The sequence below is a fragment of the Ictidomys tridecemlineatus genome, chromosome 4 (genome assembly GCF_052094955.1).
Source record: "Ictidomys tridecemlineatus isolate mIctTri1 chromosome 4, mIctTri1.hap1, whole genome shotgun sequence".
Taxonomy (NCBI): Eukaryota; Metazoa; Chordata; class Mammalia; order Rodentia; family Sciuridae; genus Ictidomys; species Ictidomys tridecemlineatus.
The window spans coordinates 94,516,213-94,543,568 of NC_135480.1; the positions used below are offsets into that span (position 1 = coordinate 94,516,213).

Below are 27,356 nucleotides of genomic sequence, written 5' to 3' on the forward strand. Positions count from 1 at the left end.
GTATCAGAGGTTTACCTAGTAACTTTCACTTCTTCAGTCCTTGAATAATCATTATTTTTTAAAAAATTATCCTTGATTCCTGTTAGTAGAAAATGATACTTACAATTTATAATCCAGTAACTAGTTATGCTTTTTGCTACTGACAAAAAAACACCTTTTAAAAAATTAAATCTTGGGGCTGGGGTTGTGACTCAGTGGTAGAACGCTCACCTAGCATGTGTGAGGCCCTTGGGTTCAATCCTCAGCACCACATAAGGATACATAAATGAAGGTATTGTGTCCACCTACAACTTAAAATTATAAAAAAGAAGAATTAAATCTTAGGATCACGAAAGTCAAACATCTTCCATTACAATTTGGTTTTGCAGCTGAGAGCTCAGATCCAACCCCTGTCCCTAGAATTCCACCACAGGAGAGGTGAGACAATGAACAACTTTTGCTTCTTAAACTGTTACTGTTTTTCAGAGCCTATATCCATGTCCTATTTTCTAAAAATGGGGGTCCCATTATTGCGCTCCAGGGATCAGAGAAGCTTTGCTTTCATCTCAAGTAGAAAGCATTTATTCATTGAAACTGATGAATACCAAGTTGAACAGAAGAGAGATTTCAATTAAGAGGTTCCTGATTCTGGAAAATTCTCCTAAACTTAAAAAAAAAAGGGCAAAGACATCCACCAACAATTTTTTCCTTTGTTTTGATATTGATTTTTTTTCTTTTGCTGAGAGAAATACTGGTGTTTGCATACGCAGACAAAAGGCTTCATGTGGATTTTTGTACACAGACAATTTTTTCATCGAGATACAAAAGGGAATATATATTTTCATAGCAATGAAAAAAAGCGTTCTTTTCCTGATAATCGAGACTCCAGAAATATGAGAAATTATACCCTGTTCTTTTGTGACATGAAGCAGAACACCAGGACTCCCATTACTGTTTTACTTAGAAGCACTGAGTCATACGAATGAACACTTTATTAGAGACAATTAAGCTGTGAGGCTGTTATAGAAAAAAAAGAAAGGCAGAGGAGTCCAGAGATTCTCTTGTGCCATTTGAATCCTTGGTGACGTTACAGAAAGCACTCAGAGTCATCTGTGACTCTGAACACCAGTCACCATTTTATAACCTTCTTGAAATTCATGGACTTTTTGAGCATAACTCAGATACAGTGATTTCTATTCTCTATCAAAGTAAAAAACAAAACACATAGAGAGCAACCATAATGCTAAGCACTATGATACATGCAAAATCTTCCCTTTAAGATCAGATGGTCTAGTCCATACACATGTTACATGGACACATGACAATGTACATGATAAAACAAAGTCCAGAGTCAGCACAATGCAGAAGGAGCACTGGCATAGGAGTCCAGAAGACCAAGGTTCTAGTCCCAACTCAAAAAACAAACAAACAAAAACAATATTGTGAGATCTTGGGCTGGTCACTCTTTCCATTGAGTGGTCTTCTTAAGTTGTAAGATGGAAGCCCATGCTATCTCTAAGGTCCCTTCTGGTGCTAACACTCTGTAATGCTTTGATGAATGGACTTGATGACCTGCACAAAGTCTTACCCATGATAGACATTCCATAAGGACTTTGTGATTAACTATTGGTATCTGGGATGGGAATCTCAAATGAGGGGCACAGGCGGTAAGGCGCAACAGAACTTAAAAGGTATGAGAAAACATTATGGCCTGTGTTGGTGACCTCCAGGCCAAACCACTAGGAGCACAACTGCAGAAGAACAAGCTGGGTTTACTCCTCATTTTAGCAAGAAAGGAGACACCATGGAGGAGCCCCGAAAATTCTTAGAAAGGATGAATTGTAGGATTTGGACTTGTGTTGGCTGATTTGAGGGAGAGTTTAAGGAAGTGATGTTTTGCTTTAATTAGATGCTGTCAAGAAGTAGGAGTATTTCAGTGAGTAGGTATCTTAAAATATTTTTATCTCGAAATGAGAAGACTAGACCCAGCTGTCATTTATAGAAACAGTGGCCACTTATGTGAGAAGAGTGAGGGATGTTTGGTCATTTTTGTAGTTGGACAATGGTCATATTTTGCCTGGGTTCAGCCTTGACTATGGTGTGGTCTGTTTCTGTTTTGCTATAGCGGTCCCAGAGGGCCCTTGTCTGTTGCTAATATTATGGTGAAACTATTCATGTCCAACAGGAGAGTAGCATGACCTCACCAGTAGTACCAGGTCAGCCGGGCAGAGGGCTGTGTGCTCTTCCTTACCTGGAGCACTGCCTACATTCTCCTTGTAGTAGCATGTGCAGGGCCCATTGATGCATTTCCTGTTGCAACATTGATAGTGCTATGCTCAATATTGGGTGGTAAAGGAGATGAATGTCAGTAACTGATTCTTACCTCTCTTTCTTTTTTTTTTTTTTTTTTTTGTATGTAGGAACCAAATATATCCTTATCTCTTAAATTTATGTGTTAGTTTAAGCAAGCACTAGAGATTGACAACAGTTTCTGAATCCTAAAACTAAATTTCTTGGAGAGAGAATGTGATTTACCTGCTTAGGTCAGATGACTACACCTGTCCAGTAAATTTTGACTGCGCAAGACAAATTTTGTTTGCCAGGCTCTCTCTGTAAAGATGGGTAGTCCTGAGAGAATGAAGTCATAGCTGGGTCTTGCTTAATGCAGGGACAATTTGTCAGGGGACACATTAGGGCTCTCAGCAATATGTCAAAATAATAATAAATGTAACACCTTGCATGGCTTTAATGCTTTACAGAATCAAAGTATTTCCATAATTATTTTTGACTCCTCTAACTACCCTATGAAATGGATATTAAAAAATAATTATTTTTACTTATTTTCACTTAAAGGTGAAGAAGGTGAGGGTCAGAGGAATTAAGAGATTTGCCTAAGCCTATACCAGCTGTTAGCCTCTCACTGAGACTAGAATGAGGGCCCATGATTCCAGGACAGCCATCCCCACCCACCCATTATTTGAGTGAGACAGTCTTTCCCACACCCTGGGGCACAGTAAAAGGGATCGATGGGAATTTGTTCTAAGTGAAATAGGTAGTAAAAGGCAGAGCCAGATTTCCACTCATTTGTCTGATTCTAAGCCCAGTATAGAAGTAGTGAAAAACTAGTGGAGTGCAAGTCGGGGCAATTGGAAATCATATAGAGAATGACCTGTTTTTTCTCTTCTCTAGAAGGGAGAGAGGTGGTAGAAAAGCCAAGAAGGATACGTAAGATTTAAAGGAGGCATTTCTGATGTATGGAGGGCTTTGATAGAGCATAGGGACCCTTCCTGGGGACAGAAAACCCATGAAGCTGAGGGCATATGGATAGGAATGGAGGAGAAGGAAGCCAGGAGGATGAAGTTCAATTCAATGTCATGTTAGTCATGTACACTCCCCTCCCACAGTCCCATCTTTTATGCAGGGATTAAAGTGACAATGTTACCTAGGGGAGTAGAGGGAATAACGGAAGTTATGGCTGAAAGTCCCCTCCAGCCTTCTAGGTCTATGATCTATGGTTTTAATAAGCTCCACAATGCCAGGAAACCCTATAAAATTGTCGTGGATGCGGTACTCTCTCCAGTTCCCAAGGGTGGCAGCAATTGTGCGTTGGACTCATTTAATAGATCTGGCTCTTTCCAATGGGGCTATACTGGGGGAAAATGCCCTGCAGAGTATAGCTCTGCAGCCATTAACGTGAGTCACAGTGCCTGCCTCACCAAGACTCAAATGAGATACAGGCTTCCACTTGGCTCCTGTGGTCTCCCAGTGAGTGTTTGGAGGAATGACAAGCCAGTTAGGGAACTCCTAGATTTTGAGCAGGTGGATTTCAAAAAGCATCACAGCACTTGGTAAAGTTTGGTATAAGAAGGTAAGAGCCTTCAGTAGGATGCAGGACACATTTAATAGGGTGCAAAATATTTTTTTTTAATCTTCATGCTTCTGTTTAAAATAGTAATAATAATAATAAAGAGGCAATTTGGTATATTTTTGGTTTGTCACTCTGGGAGCCAGAGCTGATTTTCAAGTATTAGTAAATTAATCTGTTCAGTTCTGGCCTCGTGTCAGGTCACAGATGTTCCCTGGCTGTTGAGAGAGGAGAGCCCCAGGCTTGGTGGGTGGGATGGACTCAATGGAGAAGCAGGAGATAAGTACTATAACTCTCAGACAGCACCCCTTTATTGGAAAGTGTTGGGGGAAGGCCCTGCTCCCCAATCCCTGCATACCCACAATCCTTGCTGGGGCAGGCAGGCGAGCACACTCCAGAGTGTCTGTGGTCTATTTGCAGCACACTGACCACAAAGCACAAGGCTAATCAATGGATGGACAACTCCACCCAAATGATGCCCCTTCCTGCCCCTTAGTGCTCTCAGGCAAATGTTCAATGTTTGTCTCTGGTGCACCCCTACCCCTCTGCTTAGCTCTCTCTCCCTTGCTTTCTGTAACGTGCACATCTGCAGCCCAGTATGTTTCCTCACTCACCCATTTTCTCCTATCTGTAGTCACTCTCTGAGAAGCCACTCACACACCATAGAGGCCAAATTTTGGTCCCTGAACCCTCAGTCTTGCTCTGTTAGCCTGGAGTCAGACCACTGAGTGCTTTGTCCCTCAGGATCCCAATTCCCTTTCATCTTCATGTAAGCCTATGGTTTGCATTCCATTTAGCTTGTCCCCCTGCATCGCATCACCAGTACTCAGGCTCAGTCCCTATGCTGGAAGTCAGAAGCTAATTTTCCATGGTGTGTGGAAATTTTACACCCTCACATTACTACATAACCCTCTGACTTCGGGGCTACTGTTCACCTGCCATCCTAGGTGACAATAGGAACTCTGACCCTGCCAGATCTCCTTCCTGGATGTCTGACCAACTTCTTCCCTCCCTGGATGCTTAATTAACAAACATGTCAACTTTGCTGAGGGTCTCATGTCCTGACTGCCTCAGGGGTGTCTTATATCCTATCCCTGACTGACCCAGAAGTAGGGGGACAGGTCCCCAGCAAGGGGTTAGGCCTTGGGTAAGCACCTACACTCACAATCATTCACAGAGAAATCATATTTATTTCTGAAATCCTTTTCCACAGCCCTCAGAAGAGCTCCTTCCTAAATAGGAGTACAGTTTTTCCGTCCAAGGAATTTAAAATGAGATGTCATTGTTTTACGGTCAAAGACTTGCTTCTTACCTCATGTAATGATGTAGACAGAAGTTGTTGCCACTTTCTTCATTCCAAATTGGCTGTAGAAACAGTATTTTCCTGATAATTTTCCTTTTAACACATAAAATACAGCATATCTCTTTCCACCGACATTTGAGGTTTTAGGTTTCTGTGGGATTACAAAAAGCAGATGTGTTGTAGCTTATAAAAAGAATAGATTTAGTAGAATGTGTGTGTGTGTGTGTCCGTCCTTATTCTCCTACTATAAAACTTATCCTGGTATTGTGGCAGGAACTGTGGGGGTTTCCAAAGTACAAAAAGGTGACTTTGCCTGGTCTTTTCTAATGGTCCTGAAGAGAATTCAAAGTCTGAATTGGGCCTAAGTGAATGACATAAAGGGTGTGATAAATAATAGAAACTCCTCTAGAAGTTACCAAAGAGAGGATGCCTGTTATGAAGTTGGATGGTCACTTCCATTGCCCTCATTGTGGAAAGGGTTTTTGATCCTTAACATTAGGATCATACCCTGGGTGGCCATTATCTTCCTATATCCCAGGTTCTTCAGGTAGCTAACAAATCAACTGAGCGCTGAATTTATAAGAGTAGAGGGCAGAAATTATTTCAAGTGTCAGGCCAAGTAAATCAGAGGGTACACTCTACTCTCAGTAGGTCAATTACAGGACTAGCTCTTCCTTCCCTTACCCTTCTTGTCAATTTTCCCACTGTCCATGTTGGCAATTCTAACTAAGGATTCCTGAGCCCAGCACCTAGGATTTTTATCTTAATACTTGGGGGAGCATTTTATATTCTTTGATGAATCTCATGTCACTTTCTATGTTCAAGGAAGGTGCTATCTTCTCTTTAGCTAGCATCCACCAATATTTATCATCTGAAAGAATAAAGAACCTTATGCATAAAGCCTGAAGTCCAGGTAAACAAAGATGGTTCATAAACAGCACCAGATAAGCACTGGTGACATGGAGCTGGACTATCACACACCTCATCAGTGCAGTGCCCTGGGGACTGAACTCAGAGCACATGTACCTTGCAAAAGCCACCATAAATATTTAGTGGGCTGATAATGGAGGAAGGGTTGATGGAGAACAGAGGCAGTAAATTCTACTCTAAGGCATATGAGAAATATTTTTCTTGGTTGAAAGAATTTATGAGTACTGTGGGGGTAGAAGCGATGAGGAGTGAAGAACTGAGCTCATGTTTTGTCATAATACTTATTTTCAGGACTTGAATTTACTCCAGAGTGTTTTCTGCCCACTGCAGCATTACGTGCATGGGCGGTGTGTGATCGTCAGTCCTGCTCCTTGCCTGCAAAAACAAAATACAATTTTGTGGATTCCCCAGCCCTGGTTATATTTCAAGGTTTGATTAATTTTTGATTTTACATTGTTCTTTCTTTGAGTAATTCATATAAAGGTCTTTACCACAGCATTTTCTTTCACAGTGCAAGATGGCTTATCTGTCTCTTTGCAGAAATCTGGGAAGGTCAGTGGTGGTCAAAGAAAAGACAGTATTAACCTGGCCCAGGAAGCCAGGCAGAGCCCTCATGTTAGTACTCCCCAGTGCCACTTAAAGATAGCCGCTAGGGGAGAATTAATTTAGTCTAATATGAAATGATTCAATTGTTAGCCACAAAGTTCTAGAAAAGGTAAGAGTTATCCATAACTCTGAACTTCCTCCAAAATATCTTTGTTGTCTGGTAAATATCAACATTGGTCAAAACCTATATGAATAGCTCAATGTTTCCCAAGGATGCTGAAGACAATTCTTGAATGAGATGTCCTGAAATAAAGGGACTCTGTACCATGAGACTGGGAAGCCTGCACAGGATAAACCCCCTGGGAGACTTAGGGGTGGGAGAATACCAAAGGCTCTGGGATGCCCTGAAGCAAAAACCATTGGTCCAATTTTATTTAAACCAGAATTTCTGAAACTAATTAGATTAACTCTTATTAGTAATTTCTTACAATTCTCCAACAAGCAGGCCTGCACCAGCCAAACAAATTCTGGGGAGTTCTGAAGACAAATTGTTGTCCCTCAAACTTCCATCTCATTGCTCACACTGTTTCCCATGCTTGGAAAGGGGTCTTTCTTCTCTCTCTTCTCAGTCCATCTTGGTAATTCCTACTATTTATTTTTTATATTAATCTTTTGTTATTTATATATGACAGCAGAATACATTATAATTCTTATTACACATTTAGAACACATTTTTTCATATCTCTGGTTGTATACAGAGTATATTCACACCAATTCGTGTCTTTATACATGTATGTTGGATAATAATGTCCATCACTTTCCACCATCATTTCTAACCCCATGCCCCCTCCCTTCCCTCCCACCCCTCTGCCCTATCTAGAGTTCATCTATTCCTCCCACGCTCCCCCTCTCTACCTGACTATAAATCAGCCTTCTTATATCAGATAAAACATTCAGCATTTGGTTGTTTGAGACAGGCTAATTTCACTTAACATTATTTTCTCTAACTCAATCCATTTACCTGAAATTACCATGATTTTATTTTCTTTTATTGCTGAGTAATATTCCATTGTGTATATATGCCACATTTTTTTTATCCATTCATCTATTGAAGAGCATCCACATTCTAGCTATTGTGAATTGTGCTGCTATAAACATTGATGTGGCTGTGTCCCTGCAATATTCTGATTTTAATTCTTTTGGGTATAGACTGAGGAGAGGGATAGCTGGGTCAAATGGTGGTTCCATTCCCAATTTTCCAAGAAATCTCCATACTGCTTTCCATTTTGACTGCACCAATTTGCAATCCTACCAGCAGTGTATGAGTGTATGAGTGTACGTTTTCCCCCACATTCTTGTCAACACTTATTGTTGTTTGTATTCATAATACCTGCCATTCTGACTGGAGTGAGATGAAATCTTAGAGTAGTTTTGATTTGCATTTCTGTAATTGCTAGTGATGATGATTTTTTTAATATTTTTGTTGACTGATTGTATATCCTCTTCTGAGAAGTGTCTGTTCAGGTCCTTGGCCCATTTATTGACTGTGGGTCTTTTTTTTTGGTGCTTAGCTTTTTGAGTTCTTTATATACCCTAGAGATTAGTAGTACTCTATCTGATGTGTGAGGCCTACTATTTCTTTAAGATAGGAAATAATCAAGAACATAAAGAGAGAGCCTACAGAATGGGATAAAATCTTTTCCACCTGCACCTCAGACAGGGAATTAATCTCCAAGATATATAAAAAACTCAAAAACATTAACACAAAAAAACTAAATAGCCCAATCAATGAATGGACAAAGGAACTGAAAAGATACTTCACAGAAGGAGAAATATGAATGGCCAAAAACTATATGAAAGAATGTTTAACATCTCTAGCAATTAGAGAAATGCAAATCAAAACTATACTTAGATTTCATCTTAGTGTCAAAAAAGGCAATGTCTAGTCAAAAAGGCAATTATCAAGAATACAAGTAACAATAAAGGATTTGGGGGAAAGGAAGTGTACACTTATACATGGCTGGTGACACTGCAAATTAGTGCAACCACTATGGAAAGCAGAATGGAAATTCCTCAGAAAACTTGGAATGGAATCACCATTTGACCCAGTTTTCCCACTCCTTGGTATATAAAAAAGACTTAAAATCAGCATGGTATAGTGACATGACCTCATTAATGTTTATAGAAGCTCAATTCACAATAGCTAAGCTATGGAACCAACCTAGGTGCCCTTCAACAGATAAATGGATAAAGAAAATGTGGTGTATATATTCACACACAGTGGAATATTACTCAGTAACAAAGAAGAATGCAATTATGGCATTTGCTGCTAAATGGATAAACTGGAAACTATCATGCTAAGTGAAATAAACCAATCCCCAAAATCCAAAGGCTGAATTCTCTCTGATATGTGGATACTAACATACAATAAGTGGGGGGGAGGGGAAAAATAGAAATTCATTGGATTAGATAAAGTGGAATGAAGGGAAGGGAGGGAGGATGGGAATAGCAAAGACTGTAGAATGAATCAGACATAACTTTACTATCCTTATATATAAATACATGGCCAGTGAAACTCCACAAAATGTACAACTGCAAGAATGGGATCCTAACTAGAATAAGTTATACTCCAAGTATGCATAATATGTCAAAATACACTCTACTGTCCTGTATACCTCAAAAGAACAAGAACATGAGGAGATCCAATGGCAGTTTGCCCCCTCTGGGAAGCTGTGCTTGATTCCCTGGTCCTATTTAAACACTATTTTCTGTTCACCCTGTGCACATCTGCATTCTTCTTACACAGGGAACTTGAGATTATAAACTTATAACTACATACCTCCTGTTAAAGCTTCTTGAGAGCAGAGAACATATCTTACTCTTCTTGGACTTTTCAGCATCTGTAATAGTACTGGGGCACTATTATTGCTATACACACTGTTATTGTATACATAACTTAAGGGAGAATTCATGGGGTTGATACATGTGAAGTAATGGAGCCTATATTCCCAATGCCTTTCTTGATAGGGAAGGTAGGGGTTGCATTACTCCCCTGGGGTTTCACCTTCTTTCCATAAAGTGTTCCAAACCCTTCTTCTCTATCTGGGTGATGAAAAGATTATGGAAAAGGTCTGAGTAATGTAGCTCATGTCATCTCTCATGAACCAAAGCTGGAGAAGTACTGCTTCTAGACACAGTGGGTCTGTAGCTGTCTTTAAGAGATGGGTGTCCCTTCAAAGATGTCAGTAGAAGATCCAAATGGGACATGAAAAAGAATCTCTAAAAAGAAGGTCAAAGGAGTCTGCAGGTAATAGAAATAATTTAATCATGCCATTGTTTTATCCTGCCTGGTACTAGGTGCTTTTAAATGTATCAGCTAACTTGTTAGGGGCCAGGCTATATGGGCAATGATCAAACAGCCTCCATTTTACCCTGAGACTCCACATCATATAAGAAAGGCTTCTCCCAGGGAAAGCCCAGCCTCTGTACCCATCACTAGTTGCTTAGCATAGCATGTTTGGCAACACAAAATGGCAATTCTTATACAATGTAAAAGTGTTCTCTTTTTGGTTCCCATTTGTCTTGGACAATGTGCCCTTTCAGAAATTGATTGTCTAGATGTTGGTCACCATTCTTTAACTTGTACTCAACTAGGGACGTTTTGGCTCACTCCCTTTTCTGCTTATGATTTTAGATCTCATGACGTTTGTTTACACTTTTAAATCACAGCAACAGCCACTTAATCAATATGGTTTTGGACTATAATAGGTGTACTCAAACCCCAGGAGGGGGTCAAAGGGTGTAGACTTTCAGCCTTCCCCTTGGCCCACCAGCTGGTGGATCCGGACTTCCAGCTGGTGAATAAAGTTTCCATCTCCTGCTTTAAGATCAACTAGGTGATTTATTACAATCTCGCCTTACCAAACTTAATTCTCCCATCGACACCCACATGTAAACAAATGGAGCATATAGGAAAATTACCTCACTTGGAGCCTGACCCATTTAAAAAATACTTTTGATTTCAAAATAATTATAGACTCACAGAGGGTCACTAAAGCAGCACAGAGTCCCATGTACCCTTCCTCCAGTTTCCCCAGTGGCAGCATTTTACATAACTAACTAGGGAGTTGACATTACCCGTTTTTATGTGTTCTCTTGGTGCATGTGCATCTGTGCTGCTCTCTGCAGTTTTGCTGAATGTGTAGATTCATGTAATCACCACCTCGAACACACAATTGTTTTCCAACACTCCCTTGTGCTACCCTTTTATGGTTCTGACCCATTTTTGAAAGGGAAGTTGGCAGCAGAACCACCTGCTTAGCTAGCCACCGACAGCATGGCACCTTTCAGATACCACTGGTAGTGGTGGTACTGCAGCGAGCCAGGAGGGGGCGCTGTGTATATCTCCCCTGGCATCAACGGTGTGGACAAAAGGTTCAATGTCAAAAGCCCAGGGCAACTCTTCTGGCAGTGCAGGGAGCAGCCATACTTCCTCCCTCTGCACCTCTCACCAGGGACCCCCATGCTTCTGATGTCCTGAGATTCCAAGAAAAAATGACCCATCTGGATGAAAGGTTTTTCTCTGTGTCCAACACGACAATCCATCCCCAGATCCTAATGTATCACCTGCTGTCACTGATTGCTGCTCAGGTAATTGACGTCCTTCATTGTTCAGATCAACAACTGAAGAATGAGGTGAGGAGCCAGTCTCTAGCTGCTTGGACTTTAAGGAATCAGAAGCTGGAGGAGGGATCCTCCATCCTCCGTCATGACCTGGCTCCATGTGCGTTAGTAGTCATCACAGTAGTAGCTTCATTAATGGATCACTTTCTACAAGTCAGGTATTGTGCTAAGCAACTTATTTCACAATCTCATTTGGTCTTCAAATCTAAGCTATCTCATCCTACAGGCTGCTTTCCTTGACCACTTTCTATACTACCTCTTCAGGTACCTAATAATTGAGAAGTCTTTATCAATATGATTGTCGCATTTATGTTTTTAATAATACATGCTCCTCTCTCTTTCCCTTTCAAATTTACCTTTTGGGAGTGTCCCACCATGCTCCACAACTCTCACAACTTCTGAACTCTTAGTTGTATTTAATCACTTGGTCCTCCCAGAAGATGAAGAGCAGAGGTCAGTCTGGAACAAGGGCAGCTTTCCAGATGAGCTGCTGCTGAAACCCTTTCCCCTTGCTCCCTGCTCTTGTCTTTGCAGAACGTTTCCACCTCAAGGCCCTCATCTGGTCCTTACAAGAACCTGCCTATCTTTGTGGCCAGGGAACTCGTGTTCAGGAAGTTCCCTGCCAGCTAGGAAGTCTTCTGGCTCCAAATCCCATGTCAGTTTTAACTTGCCGAGCTCACAGTCAACAATTATTCGGAAAGAAGAGAAAGTGGTGATGATGATGGTGATGATGATGGTGATGATGGTGATGTCATGAAGACGCTATGCCTATTGCTGCTGTTGTTGTTGCTGTTGCTACTACTACTACTACTACTACTACTACTACTAATAATAATAATAATAATAATACTATAAAACATAAGCTCTACAGCCCTGGACTTGAATTTTAAAATAATCATTTTCAGTTATGGGAATCACAACATTTTTTACTGTTCACATTAGTTTGTGGCATTTTATGACACTTTGCCATATAAATTATCCTAAATAATGTTAATACATATCACCTGCATAGTCACTGTAGAAAAGAGGCAGGGTGGATGAGTAAAGGAGTCAAATCATTTATCATATAGACTGGGACCCTTTTGAGAGTAAAAGGAAGCCCTAGTAATAATTACATCAGGGAAAGAGGTATAATTCTGTGATGTTCCTAGGTATACTGAAATATAAGATCTGTCTGCATACATGGAAATCAAAGTTCTGAAAGTTTGAGCATCTGTCCAAGGTTTCACAGCTGCTGAGTGATAGTGGATGGATTTGGACTGAAAAGAGACTGACTGCAGAGCATGAACTTCACCCACTGTGCTAGGTTATATTGCCTCTCTGTTTCAATGCAGATTGGAGGCCCCGTCTTCTGCTCTATCTATCGCTAGAGATAGGGCACTTTCATGGGCAAGAGACAGGCAGGATTTCCTGAAAAGGCATTTAGGAACCATAAAGTACCTCACTACCAATCTCACAGCATGGCCTAGGACTGATGGATGGCTGTGGAGGGTGCAGAAACCAGGGAAGCTCCTTGGCTCCCATTGACTGTCCCCTTCCTCCCTCCTGGAAGCACCACTACATAGGAAGTGCTTCCCTACAGAATGGAGTCAGATTCCATGGATGATGTCATGTGCAAAGAATTTTAAATCTCACTTTGTAAAGCACAATTTTCTCATCTTTTAAGTAAAATATATTATAAGAGCATTATAAATGTTACATGGGGGCTTCACTGTGGCTAAGCTGATGTCCCTGTTCCTTGGATGACACCTACATTCCCATCTCCCTTCATCCTCACTCCTCTGCCTTGCCCTAGACTAGACCATGCTCAATTCTTGCTCTTTCTTCACTCTCAGTCTTGGCCATAGGCTGTTATTTCTACCTGCAATATCTCCTTTCTGCAACACTCTATGCAGTCTAGAAAACTATACATCCTTTAACTCAAATGTCACCACCTCCAAAAAGCTTTCCATGACCTGGTGAGAAAGCAGTATGTGTTTCCTCTCCACATCCATAACATCTCACTTAAACCTCTGGCCTACCCCTAAGTAAATTTGCTATCATTGTTTGTTCTTTTATTTTTTATTTTGAGACAGGTTCTCACTAGGTTGCTTATAACCTAAGTTGCTGAGGCTGGCTTCGAGTGTCCTGCCTTAGCCTCCTGAGCCCCTGGGATTATAGGCATGCACCACCAAGCCTGGCATTGTTTGTTCTTAAGACTACATAATCCAGTATGAAGCAGAGAGAGCAAAGACGTGAGTTCTGGATGTCCTGGCATCCCCAGGCTCAGCACACAAAGGACACTTAACAAATGTATAGTGAATGAATGAATATTACAGCCAAAAGCTCTTAATCCTGTGCTTTGCTAGTCTTATGGTTTCTATATCTAAAAGAAGAAGGAGGAAACACATATTTATCACTGAATATGCTCAGTATGTGGTTAGATGTTCATTTCATGAATGAATGAACAATCCATACAACAGTTTGAGAATTCGGTATTTTACAGATGACACTTCAGAGAATCTTAGTAGCCTTCCAAGGTGAACATGGTAGTATGGGTGGCATTAGGTTGAACTCTGTCTTGATTCAAGGACTATGTGTTCCTTACACGCCTAAAGGGAAAAACACTGCATTCCTGGCAAGGCCTCCAGACTGAGACAAGAGGCTCTGTCCTCTACCACCAGCAATCGCTCCTCTGTCCCTTGGTTCTCTGTCCTGTAGGGGCCCTGGTAGGCTCTTGGGAGTTCTGCAGGGCATTTCTCACTAGAATCTCTGAGCTCCTTCCCCAGCACCATTTGACTGGATACATATTCTTCCTCTTACCTGGTGCCCCTAGTCGGCCTTGAAGTGATCGTGCCTAAGGCCCATTTCTTCAAACTCAGCCCTTAGCAGTAAGCATACAGGATCAGCTCTCTTGGTTAATAGATGGCTCCCTTTTCTCAAGATGAGATATTTGTATTTAAGGCTCTTTATCCTGTAGACTGAAAATCCACATACAATGATATAATAGTGAGAATTCCAGGAGGCAGTTTGTGGTGAAGGGGAAAAAGAGAGAATCTAGATATGGGGACTTAAAAACTTATCACATGTAACTTATCACTTTAGTGGCTTCTGACCCCCCATCTCTCTCTCTCTCTCTCTCTCTCTCTCTCTCTCTCTCTCTCTCTCACACACACACACACACACACACACACACACACACCTGCTTCCTCTCCCCACACATGGAGCATTGCCCCCAGCCAGTAGCACCTTCTGAGAGTATTTGTTCTATCACTGCCAACCCAAGGACCCAAGAGACAGAGGATGAGGAATACAAGTAAGTTAACAAAAATAGGAAACATATTTGCAAACACCCAAACCACTACAGCACTAGCTTAGAAGAAAGCAATATAAAGTCAAGGACAAGTACATTCACAGGAAGGAAATGCCCTGCAAGTGGGAGAGATTTAGGAGAAGTTGCTTAACCTGAGAATTACAATGAGCCAGCACTTACTAAGCACCCACTTAAACCTAATTTCAAAGCTTATTTAAACCTCATAGTAAGTACGAGGAGTGTGCTATTGGCATAGCCACTCTGTGGATGAAAAAACTAACGCCAAGAGAGGTTAAGTAGTTTTTACCAGCAAATAAGTGGTATGTGACCCAGCTCTCATCAGTCTCTGAAATTGTATCTACCTGTTCCCCTATCACATCACTTTGTTTTTATTTATAATATAATTATTTGAAATTGTCTTGTTTTGCATGGCTTTATCTGTCCCTATCCTCCATTCATTCCCTCCCAGTCCTACTACAAAATGTAAACTCATAGATGACAGGGCCTATATCTGTTTCATTCACTGATGGGGTATCCCTAGATCACAAAAGATCAGAAAAGATTTACATAAATGAAATGGTGGAGCAGGAATTTAAAAATAAATCTGTATTGCTCCAAGGTCCTTAAACACTATTTTAGTTCATCTTCCATCTGACTCACTGTTAGCTAACCTAGAAAATGAAGGTAAAGACACTTTTATGATTTGGATCTGGAATGTCCCCCAAAAGCTCATGCATTGAAAAGCTCATGCATTGAAAGCCCCAATGCACCAAGGCTCAGAGGTGGGGCTTAGGCAATGATTTGGTCATGGGGGCTCTGACCTCACTAGTGGATTATGAAATTAATCCATTGACAGTTGAATAGGCTACTCGAAGTGAAGCTGGTTGGAGGGGGTACGTCTTTGTGGGTGAGCCCAGGAAGAACTTATCTCATCCCTGCCCACTTCTTCTCTTTCTCTGTGTTCCTGACAGCTTTCCTCTATCACATCCTTTCCCAATTATGTTCTGCCTAAGCTCAGAATGAGAGCAATGGAATTGGCCAACCATGGACTGAATTCTCTGAAACCATGAGCCAAAATAAATCTTTTCTCCTCTAAGTTGTTCTTCTCAGGTATTTTATTCATGAAACAAAAAGCTGACCAGACACCTACCTTTCATGGGAGTGATGGTGTTCCAAAATGCCCTAATGCCTTGCCTGCCACATAAAAATGACCCCAAAAAATGATGGCCTTTGTTATTATTTCTTTCCTCTTGAACACATTTTCCATTTGGCAATGCAGACTCCATGCAAAGTAGAACTGGCACCCAGTCCCTTTTGCATAGGCTATTCTGAAAGGAATTCTTTCATAAGAAATGAAAATATTGATTTTCTATAAAGCTCTGGGAACACCCAGAAATCTATGAACTTATTAGAGCTTAAGCCAAGTATGGAGTCTGGGACTAGGTCTTGGCAATAGGGACCTGCATGTGCTCTGTTATTACACAGTGTAAATATCCTAATGAGCCCCAGGGGACAGCTGCTGCCAATAGGCCTCATTTATTACAGAAGAGTTTTCTCAATGACCAGACTGACTGTTGTGCCCACCTGGAGCTTCCCCAGCTTGCTCTTCCCTGGCCCAACAGCATACTCATCCCAATGCAGACTCTGCAACCAGATTCCAAAGTTATCAGGATTAGAAGTGCCCCATGTCTAAGTGCATGCCTCTCTAAGTCACCCCTTTCACCCATTTAAAAGAAATAGTATTCTTTTTGCCAACATTTTTTTTCTTATTTGCAATGCCTTCCACTGCCTTCATACCTGAATTTTCTAATTTTGGGACAAATTATCTTTACTAACTTTGGCTTTGAAAGAGGTAGCTATCAGCAAGTTGATTCTCCAGGAGGTTTCACTCTTTTAAGACCAAGGAGATCTTTCAGTATCTGGGCTATCCTGCTCATTCAGACCATGCCAGGCCACCCAGGTCAAATTTGGAGCTCTACTCCCAGGTCAGCTAGGAAGTCTCTGGGTAGATGGACTCAGCCGAAGGAAGATAAAAGCATGCACACGCTTTCTATATTAAGAGTTTGGGCAATTAAGGCATGAATGTCTTTGGCCATGGCTTCTTTGGCCATAGCTCCTCCCAGTAAGGAGCATCGATCCAGCTGATAAGTCGGTTTGAGAACAACCACCCAAACTAATAAGGTAATATGGTCCCCCAGTCCATAGAGGACAGGGATGTCAGTGTGAACTGGGATGACTAAGGAAGACTTCATAGATCTGGGATCGCAGGTGAAGTGTTGAAGGTGGAGTAGACTTTGGATAAATAAAGAGTAGAGAGGAAGTCCAGATGGGAGGCTAAGCATGGGCAAAGACTCCAACATGGAAGTATGGGGGTAGAGGAAGATGAGAAACAGTATGTAATTGGGAAGGTGGGGAGACTTGGTAAAAACCAAATCTTCATGAGAATAATGGTGCAAAATAGTTCATAGATTTCTGGGTGTTCCCAGAGCTTGATAGAAAATCAATATTTTCATTTCTTATGAAAGAATTCCTTTCAGAATAGCCTATGCAAAAGGGACTGGGTGCCAGTTCTACTTTGCATGGAGTCTGCATTGCCAAATGGAAAACGTGTTCAAGGAGAAGGACACAGCTGTTTGGCATATGACTCAATAACATTTACTTAACCTAGTTTTTTTTGGCCCTTGAAGGAGAAATGGAATGTTCTACTTCTTGATATCTTAGTTATTCATGTCACAAGGGAGGGATTTTGAGGCATACCTAGGTTTAAGGAAAGAAACACATTCTCCTTTGCTGGGCATTCTTTTGTCTACTCTTTAAATATTTCAGAAATCAATCCTTCCTTGACTTCCCCTCTTTCCCAACATCCTCTCAAAGCAATTGCATCCACCCCCATTCCTTCAACCACTACTCATGTGCTATGTCTCCAAAATGTCTATCTTTGCCCCTGGTCCTACTCTTTGAGTTTCAGTCCCTAAGCTCATCTATATGCTAATCACCTCTTAAATTAAACAACATCTTCTTGCCAAGAACTACTTTTCTCTTACATTCTCTACCTCTCATAAATAATGTGCTTTCTTTTTTCCTTTCTTCTACATTAACTGAATACCCCCTGAATATGAGACATTATATTAAATGACCTTTTGCCTTTGAGGAGTTCATAATATAGTAGAATAAGTTGATGAGTGCAATAATTCATTTTTATTATTTAAAAACCATTTATGAAAAAAACTACTTATAAAAATAAATATCCATAAAACACTGAGACAATCAGAGAGACACAGAGTTCTTAATGATTCTGCAAAATTTTACCCAGAACAGTAGGTTCAAGAAAGGTCTTGGTTAGATAAAATCTGAACTGAGTCTTAAATATTGAGAGATTAATGGGACAAGGAATAAAAGACAGAAATAGTGTATGATAGGACACAAAAAATAGAGAATGAGCAATATTTGAAAAAAATATTCATAATAATAAAAATAACAGCTAACATTTGTTTAGCTCTCATTATGTACCAGTCACTAACAGCAATCAGCCCATCACATGTTTAGTTTCAATTTGATATTCATATTGATACTCATACTCATAATAACCTCAAAAATATTAGTAGCTCTAGGTATTGTATAGTTGATGAGATAGAAGTACAGATGAATAAAATTACCCTTGAATTTTTTTTATGCTACTGGGGATTGAACTCAGGGACATTCAACTACTGAGCCACATCCTCAGCCCTATTTTGTATTTTATTTAGAGACAGGGTCTCACTGAGTTGCTTAATGCCTCACTTTTGCTGAGGCTGGCATTGGAATCGCCATCCTCCTGCCTCAGTCTCCCCAGCCACTGGAATTACAGGCGTGCACCACCACACCTGGCTGCCCTCGAATTTTTGGGGATGAGCAGTTGAATTGGAACCCCAAGTTGCTCTGACTCCAGAGCCTAGAAAATGGAGACGTGTAAGAAAGTTAGAGCAATAAGCAGAAGCAAAATCCTAAAGAATATTGCATGCCTCAGGAAAGGGCATAGTTCTGTCTCAAAAGAAGTGAGGAGTCACTCAGGCTATGAAGCAGAGAAGTTTCTGAGGTGAATCTCCTTGTACCAAGTCACTTTTGGAGAAGAGATCAGCATGAATTTGGGGATGGGAGGCTAGATGGATCCTGTTGCTGTCATAGTCCTGCAGAAAGAGGCAGAATGGAGTGCCATTGACAAGACTGAGATGGTGGGAAAAGGCTGGTTGAGAACAGTGCCCAGAATTTGAAGAAGTTAATTTGCTTCTTAAAACACTACCCCCCATTTGACAGTTCATTCAAGCTTTTCTAGGTCCTGGAGATAAAAATTGATCAACAAGATATAGCTGCTGGCCTCAGGGATGGAGATAAATAAAAATCACGACAAATAATAACTGTGAGAGCTATGTACACATGTGTCTCATGGAGCTTGAAGAGGGCGAACGACAGGCTTCCTTAAACTTTCTCTTTTCACCTGAAAACTCATATTTCTGATGACTGACAGGTCACCTGTGCTGGTTATACTGGATATGGAATTTAATTTGAACTCATGCTCTAATTTTCTCTATATATTCATTTTCTTAGTCCTCTGTTTCATGTCCTGATTGACTTATTCATGTGATAGATATATTCTCTGAATACTTATAAAGTGCCAGGTACTTTATCAGACACGAAGCTTAGAGAATTCATAAAGAAAATTAATATTTTCATCTTGGCTTAAAAAGGACAAAACCAGAGCTGGAGATGTGATTTAATGCTAAAGCACTTGCCCAGTGTCATGAGGCCCTGGGTTGAATCCTCAGCACCACAAAGGAAAAAGAAAAAGAAAGAAAGACAGCAGAGGTCATGAGCTCTGAATGACATATTCTAAAAGGACATTACACGACCTAACACAAGTAGCATTAAGAACACCAGCTTTCACATTTCTGCATTTTGTAGCACATTTTGTAGTTAAAATCATGGTTCACCCTGGGATCAAATGGATGAACAGGACTCTGAGGCAGGTTTTACCGTATTGAAAAGCAGAAACGCTGCTCGCCTACTGCCCTGACAAAGACCACTGTGAGGTGAGAGTGACACAGTTCGCCCCCCAAGGTCTAACTCCAGATGGAAGAAGCAGGCAGGGGGTATCAGACAGGCTCCATGCTGCTGCCACCATTCAGGCTGGCTGGAGTGCAGATGATGAGAACAGCTTGTAATGTTCTCATGATAAAGACCCAGAGATTTAATGGAACATTTCTACTGAGCACAGCTTGGGATCTTTCACACAGTTCTACCCTCCTCCAGGGCGGCTCAATCTTTGTTTGTATGAAGGCACAATTCTCTACAGAAGCTTTGTGATTAACTACAGAGGAGAAGAATGGTGATAAAGATGATTCTGGGGATAATACAAAGGTCCAGAGAGAGGCGTCTCCCTCAGGACTAAGCCTTGTTCCTAACATGCAATACATTTAAGTGTGCACTAAATGAATGAAAGAGCGAATATGTAGATGGAGGGAGGGTGGAGGGAAGTCTGTTGGAAAGCTCTGGTGGGGAGAGAGGCTGTGTCACCCATTAGCTTTTCAATAAGGTGGTTTCAATTACACTCCTCTGTATTTGGTTCACTGGTATTTTATGCCTGAAGATCCTAGGGAGAGAACAGAGGCTGACATGTCATAATTGGCTCTATTAGATTCTGAGATCAGTGCACTGGGGAACTTCTGCCAAATTTGCACTCTATGTGGCACCTTCAGAGTTCCAAGCAGATGCAGATTTCTATGGAGAGTTCCTGTGATCTAAATTGCAAAGCTCATATTTCCAGAGCTGTGGTAGAGGAAAGAGGTAACAGGGAGGCAATTTTCAAATGTGAGATCCTATACAGATGTTTCCTAACAGTCTCCCAAAGTCCCAAGACCCCCAAACTCCAATCCAGCTGCCCAGAGTGTACTATGGATCTTGAAAAATCGGTACCAGCACACTGAACGCTCATGCCTAAAAAGAAAACAAAAAAACAAAAAACCCTCATTTATCCATCTACTGAGATATGCGATCTCTATCAACTCATCTAACCACTGAATTAAGCCCAGCTGAAAACATTTGCTGAGCTTCCAACACTGAAAGAATTTTATATTTCTCTTCATTCCTTAGTCAAGCCTGTGGCCAAAAGTCAAAGTACAAACTTGCCCTGAGAAAGTGAATCCTTGATTTTAAAGCTCACTCTGAATGAGAAAGTACTTTTCTCTCATGAGCAATCCTGTTCTCACAAGTTAGATAATTCAGATAAATCTCTGGGGTTTGGAAAAGTTTGGAGAACACTCTGCAAACCAGGGCCATCGAATAAACTGAACTGTTTAACCTTGTAAAGTTTGCACAATTCTCACCACAAGTCTAGTCAGAAAATGGGAGCTTACTCTCCAGCTGCAGAGGTTCTGGGTTCTGGGCCCAGAGCCCAGCCACCCATGGGCGGGGAGGTGGTTAAAACAGGCTCCCAGGCATGAGCAGGGCCCAAAACACATTCCAGTTGGAAAGACATGAGTGCTGACAGGGAGGTCACAACCGAAGTTTACAACTACAACAGATGGAAGAAGCAGAACCACCTAAATCTTGTGAATGTTTTGAGACTGCTGCCCACTTCACCGCCCAGGGTTGACGGTGTGGTCATTGGAATGGCCAGCCACTTCCTCCTGCTTCACCTTTAGGGCATCCTAGGCCAGCTCTTTCCAAGTGGCCCTTTTTTTCACTGCTGTTCAACAATCACAGAGCCGGGCGGAGGCCAAGAGGGTCAGCGAAGCTCCTTGATCTTCATGTCCCCAGGAAGGAGGAGGGTTCAGAATGCAAGTTCAAGGATCCGGACTTACACACAGGTTCAAGTTGGTTCCCACGATCATAGCAGGATATTTTCTCATATTTTTTTCTTGATAAGTGACTGTGATTATCACTTTTTAGTTTAACTGCTGTTACTTAATTGATGTTACATTTGCTACTTTCTATTAAAGTTTGGTAGAATGATAATTATAACATTTTGAGAATATAGATGGTTTGGATATTCTTTTATGATTATATTTATGCCTCATTGGAGGCTAATTGGATAGTATAAGTTGTGTAGCTTGACCAAAGAAAGATGTCTACTCTTTCTGAAAATCATCATTAAAGTTTGACATGACCAGTGGAGACTTTTAAAAACATAATGAACACTTCCATATGGTCTGAGCTATTATAGAAGTCTCTAAAAGTAATCTTATATTTATGTCAATAAATTTATTTTTAATTGACAAAATTTATACATATTTGTGGTATAAAACATGACATTTTGATATATGTATACATGTCTGAAATGGCTAAATCAATCTCTTTAGTATATGTATTGTCTTATATTTTATGCTAAGAACACTTAAATATTCTGTTAGCATACTCAAATATTTAATATGTTCTTCTTAACTGTACCCACCATGATGTACAATATATTGCCTGAACATATTCCTCCTGATTGAAATTTTGTGTCCTTTAACTAACATCTCACCAATTCACCCATCCTAGCTTCTTGTAACCACCACTATCTCTTTCTAAGAGTTTGATGTTTCTTACACTCCATATGTTAGTGAGGCCACGTGCGTGGCCTTTAATTTTCTGTGCTTGACTTATTGTACTTAACATAATGTCCTGTGGGTTGATCCACATCATCACAAATGACAAAATTTTCTTCTTTTTAAAGGCCAAATAGTATTCCATTGTGTGCATTTTAAAAATCTACTCATCCATTGATAGACACTTAGATGGATTCCTTATTTAGGTGATTATGAATGCTGCTACAGTGAACCTGGAAGTGCAGATATCTCTTTGACATGCACATTTTAGTTGCTTTGGATATAAATCCAGAAGTAAAATCACTGCATCATATGGTAATTACATTTTAAATTTTTTAGTAACCTCTGTACTATTTCCATAATGGCTTTACTTATCTAAAGTCCCACCAATAGCATGGAGGAGTTCCCTTTTCTCCACATCCCCACCAACACTGCTTATCTTTCACCTTTTTTTAATGGGGATGAGTACTGGGGCACTCAACCACTGAGCCACATCCCCAGCCCTATTTTTTATTTAGAGACAGGGTCTCATCAATTTGCTTAGAGCCTCACTTTTTCTGAGGCTGGCTTTGAACTTGCTATCCTCCTGCCTCAGCCTCCTGAGCTGCTGGGATTAAAGGCGTGTGCCACTGCATCTGGCTCATCTTTTTGATAAGAACCATTCTAACAGGTATGAGATGATATTTACTATGGATTTAACTGCATTTCTCAGGTAATTAATGACAGAACATTTTTTCATAAACACATTGGATATTTGTATGTCTCCTTTTGAGAAATGTCTATTCAGATCTTTTGCTCATTTTAAAATTTGGTTATTTGTTGTTTTATTACTGAATTATTACAGTTCCTTATCTGATATATAGTTTGCAAATATTTCCTCCCATTTCGTGGATTGTCACCTTACTCTGTTGATTCATTTGTTGTACAGCTTTTAAGTTTGATATAATTCCATTTGTCTGTTTTTGCTTTTACTACTTGGGCTTTGGAGTGATATCTAAAAACTTCATTGCTTAGATCAATGCCATGGGACTTTCCTCCTGTTTTCTTCTAGTTGTTTTCCATGATCAAGTTTGACATATAAGTCTTTAATCCATTTTCTGTTGATTTTCACATATAGTGTAAGATGAGGGCCTAATTTCATTTTCTGAATGTAGATATATCCAGTTATCCTAGCACCATTTATCCAACATAGTGTCCTTTCCCCACTGAACATTCTTGGCATCTTTGTTGCAAATCAATTGATGTTATATGCATGGATTTATTACCAGGGTTTTTATTTTGCTGTTGGTTTCTGTGTCTATTTTTATGCCAGTACCATGCTGCTTTGATCAATATACCTTTGTAGTACATTTTCAAATCAGGTGGGATGATGCCTCAACTTTGTTCTTTTTGTTCATATTATTTTGACATCCTTAGTGGTTCCATGTGAGTTTTAGGATTTTTATACTTCTGTGAAAATGTGGCTGGAATCTTGCTATGGATTATTTTGAGTCTACAGATCACTTTGTATTCCACAATTTTACTGAATTTGTTAGTTTAAATAATTTTCTTGTGGCATTTTGAAGGCATTCTATACATAAGATCATATCATCTGCAAACATAGACAATTTGAGTTGGATTTTTTTTATCGCTTTCCCTTGCCTACTATTCTGGCTAGGACTTCTAGTTCTATATTAAATAGAAGTGGCAAGATTAAGCATCCTTTCCTTTTTCTTGATCTTAGAGGAAAAGCTTTCAGCATTTCACACTGGGTTTGACATTAGTCACCAGCCTGTCATATAAGTTCTTTATTGTTGAGACATGCTCCTTCTATATCTCTCTTTTTTAGTGTTTTTGTCATGAAAAGACACTGAATTTGGTTAAGGGTCTTTCCTATATTTTATCTATTTATAAACTATCTATTGATCTATCTATCTATTGATCCTATAGGTCTGTTCTTTGTTCTATTAATGTGGTGTATTACATTTATTAGTTTCTGTATTTTTTTTAGAGTAAAAGTTCCTTTTTTTTAAAGAGAGAGTGAGAGAGGAGAGAGAGAGAGAGAAAATTTTTAATATTTATTTTTTAGTTCTCGGCGGACACAACATCTTTGTTGGTATGTGGTGCTGAGGATCGAACCCCGGCCGCACGCATGCCAGGCGAGCGCGCTACCGCTTGAGCCACATCCCCAGCCCGAGTAAAAGTTCCTTTTTTGGCAATTTTTAAAATTGCTTCTGGTTAGTTATACATTACAGTAGAATGCATTTTGACACATCACAGTTAAATAGAGTATAACTTCTCATTCTTCTGGTTATACATGATGTTAGAATTACACTGGTTGTGTAGCATATATGCATCTAGGGTAATGTCCAATTTATTCTACTACCCTTTCTACTCACTTACTCTCTCTCTCCCTTCACTCCCCTCACTCTGTCTAATCCAGGACCTCTATTCTTCCCTAGTCACCCCCCAACTTATTGTGAATTAGCATCCCCATAACAGAGAAAACATTTGGCCTTTAGTTTTTAGAGATTGGCTGATTTCACTTAGCATGATACTCTCCAACTCTATTCATTTACCTGCAAATGCCATAATTTCATTCTTCTTTAAGGCTGAGCAATATTCCATTGCATATATATACACCACATTTTCTTTATCCATTCATCTATTGAAGGGCACTTAGGGTTGGTTCCATAGTTTAGCTATTGTGAGTTGAGCTGTTCCATAGTTTAGCTATTGTGAGCTGAGCCGCTATAAACATTGATGTGGACATGTCACTGTAGTATGCTGATTTTAAGTCCTTTGGGTATAGACTGAGGAGTAGGGTAGCTGGTCAAATGGTGATTCCATTCTAAGTTTTCTGAGAAATCTCCATACTGCTTTCCATAGTGGTTGCACCAATTTGCAGTCCGACTAGCAATGTCTGAGTGTATCTTTCCCCAACATCCTCACCAACATTTATTGTTGCTTGTATTCTTGATAATTGCCATTCTGACTACAGTGAGATGAAATCTCAATGAGGTTTTGATTTGCATTTCTGTAATTGTTAGAAATGTTGAAAATTTTTCATATATTTGTTGATTGATTATTTTTCGGTGAATTACCTTTTCAGTTCCTTAGCCATTTATTGATTGGGTTATTATTATTATTTTTTGGTGTTAAGTTTTTTGAGTTATTTATATATCCTGTAGGTTGGTGCTCTATCTGATGTGCATCTGGTAAATATTTTCTCTCATGTTTTTCTGTAGGATTTCTATTCATATTCTTGATTGTTTCCTTTGCTGAGAAGAAGCTTTTCAGTTTGAATCTGTCCCATTTATTTTGTTAAGAATTCTTGATTTCACTTTTTGCACTTTAGGAGTCTTGTTACGAAAGTCAGATCCTAATCCAATGTGGGGAATATTTGGACCTTCTTTTTCTTCTATTAGTTGCAAGATCTGTGTTCTAGTGTCTAAGTCTTTGATCCACTTTGAGTTGAGTTTTGTTCAGGGTGAGAGATACGGGTTTAATTTCATTGTGTTACATATGGATTTCCAATTTTCCAGGCCCATTTGTTGCATAGGTTATCTTTTCTCCAATGAATGTTTTTGGCACCTTTTGTCTAGAATGAGATAACTGCATTTATGTGGGTTTGTCTCTATGTCTTCTATTCTGTACCATTGGTCGATGTGTCTATTTTGGTAAGGTCTGTGTTGAACCATCCTTGCATCTTAGGAGTAGATCCCACTTGGTTATAGTGAATGATTTTTTTAATGTGCTAGTGAATTTATTTGCCAATATCGTGTTAAGGATTTTTATATGTATGTCCATCAGAGACATTGTCCTATAATTTTCCTTTTGTATAGTATTCTAGGTAGCATTGGCATCAGAGTAATGCTAGTCTTATGAGTTGGAAGTGCCTCATCTTCAGTTTTTAGGAAGACTCTGAGAAGGATTGATATTCATTCATCTTTAAATGTTAGGTAGAATTCCAGCAGTGAGAACTTCAGGTTCTGGCTTTTCTTTGGTGGGAGATTTTTCATTACTGATTTAATCTCCTTATTCATTACTTGTCTGTTCAGATTTTCAATTTTCTCACAATTCAATATTGGTAGAGAGTAAATTTCTGGGAATTTATTCATTTTCTCGACTTAGCCAATATTTTTTGGCATATGATTTTTCATGGCAGTGTCTTGTGATATTTGTATTTTTGTGGTATCAGTTGTAATGATCTCTTTTATTCCTCATTTTGAGTTTGCTTTCTCCTTAGTTTAGTTAAAAATTTGTTGATTTTATTTATCCTTAGCAAAACATATTTTATTTCTGTTAATCTTTCTATTATTTTTGTAGTTTCCACTTCATTTATTTCTTCTCTAATCTTTGTTATTTTCTTCCTTCTCTAACTTTGGTCTTAATTTCTTTTTCTTTTTATAGTTCCTTGAGGGGTAATATAGGTTGTTTATTTGGGATCATGCCTCTTCTCTTTTTATATAGACATTTATTCCTATAAATTTCCCTCTTAGAACTGCTTTTGGTGAACCCCTTAGGTTTTGGTATGTTGTGATTTTATTTTTGCTTGTCTCAAGACACTTCTCCTGAGGCAAGAGGATCTTGAGGTAAAAGCCAGCCTCAGCAATGGGGATGTGCTAAGCAACTCAGTGAGACCCTGTCTCTAAATAAAATACAAAATAGGGGTGGGGATGTGGCTCAGTGGTCAAGTGCCCATAGTACCAAAAAATTTAAAGATACTTCTTAATTTTGCTTTTGATTTCCTCTTTGATCCATTGGTTGTTCAGGAGAATGTTTAATTTTCATGTGTGTAAATTTTCTGAAATTCCTCTTATTGATTTCTAGTGTTATTATAATGTTGTGGTCAGAAAAGATATTTGGTGTGATTTTAATCCTATTAAATTTGTTGAGACTTGTTTTGTGAACTAATATGTGATCTGTTTTGAATAATGTTCTGTGGGTGCTTGAGAAGAACATGTATTCTGGTGCTTTAAGATGGAATATATCTATTAGGCCCATTTGTTATAAAGTATGGTTATATCCAATGTTTGCATATTGATTTTCTGTCTGATATTATTATTATTACTATTACTATTATATTTCCACCTAGTTTTCTTTTCAGACTTCTCAGTGTTTGCTTTATATATTTAGGTGCTCCAATGTGAGGTGCATATGTATTTATGTTATCATAATTTCTTGATGAATATCTATCAATATATAATCATCTTC

General features: G+C 39.6%; 1 long non-coding RNA gene across 1 annotated transcript; it reads left to right on the forward strand.

Annotated features, from left to right (window-relative positions):
- Positions 1–10,081: 10,081 nt before the first annotated feature.
- LOC144377181 (uncharacterized) lies at positions 10,082–15,694 on the forward strand. Its single transcript, XR_013437877.1, has 2 exons — positions 10,082–11,464; positions 11,841–15,694. It is a non-coding gene; the product is annotated as an uncharacterized LOC144377181 (long non-coding RNA).
- The last annotated feature ends 11,662 nt before the right edge of the window (positions 15,695–27,356 follow it).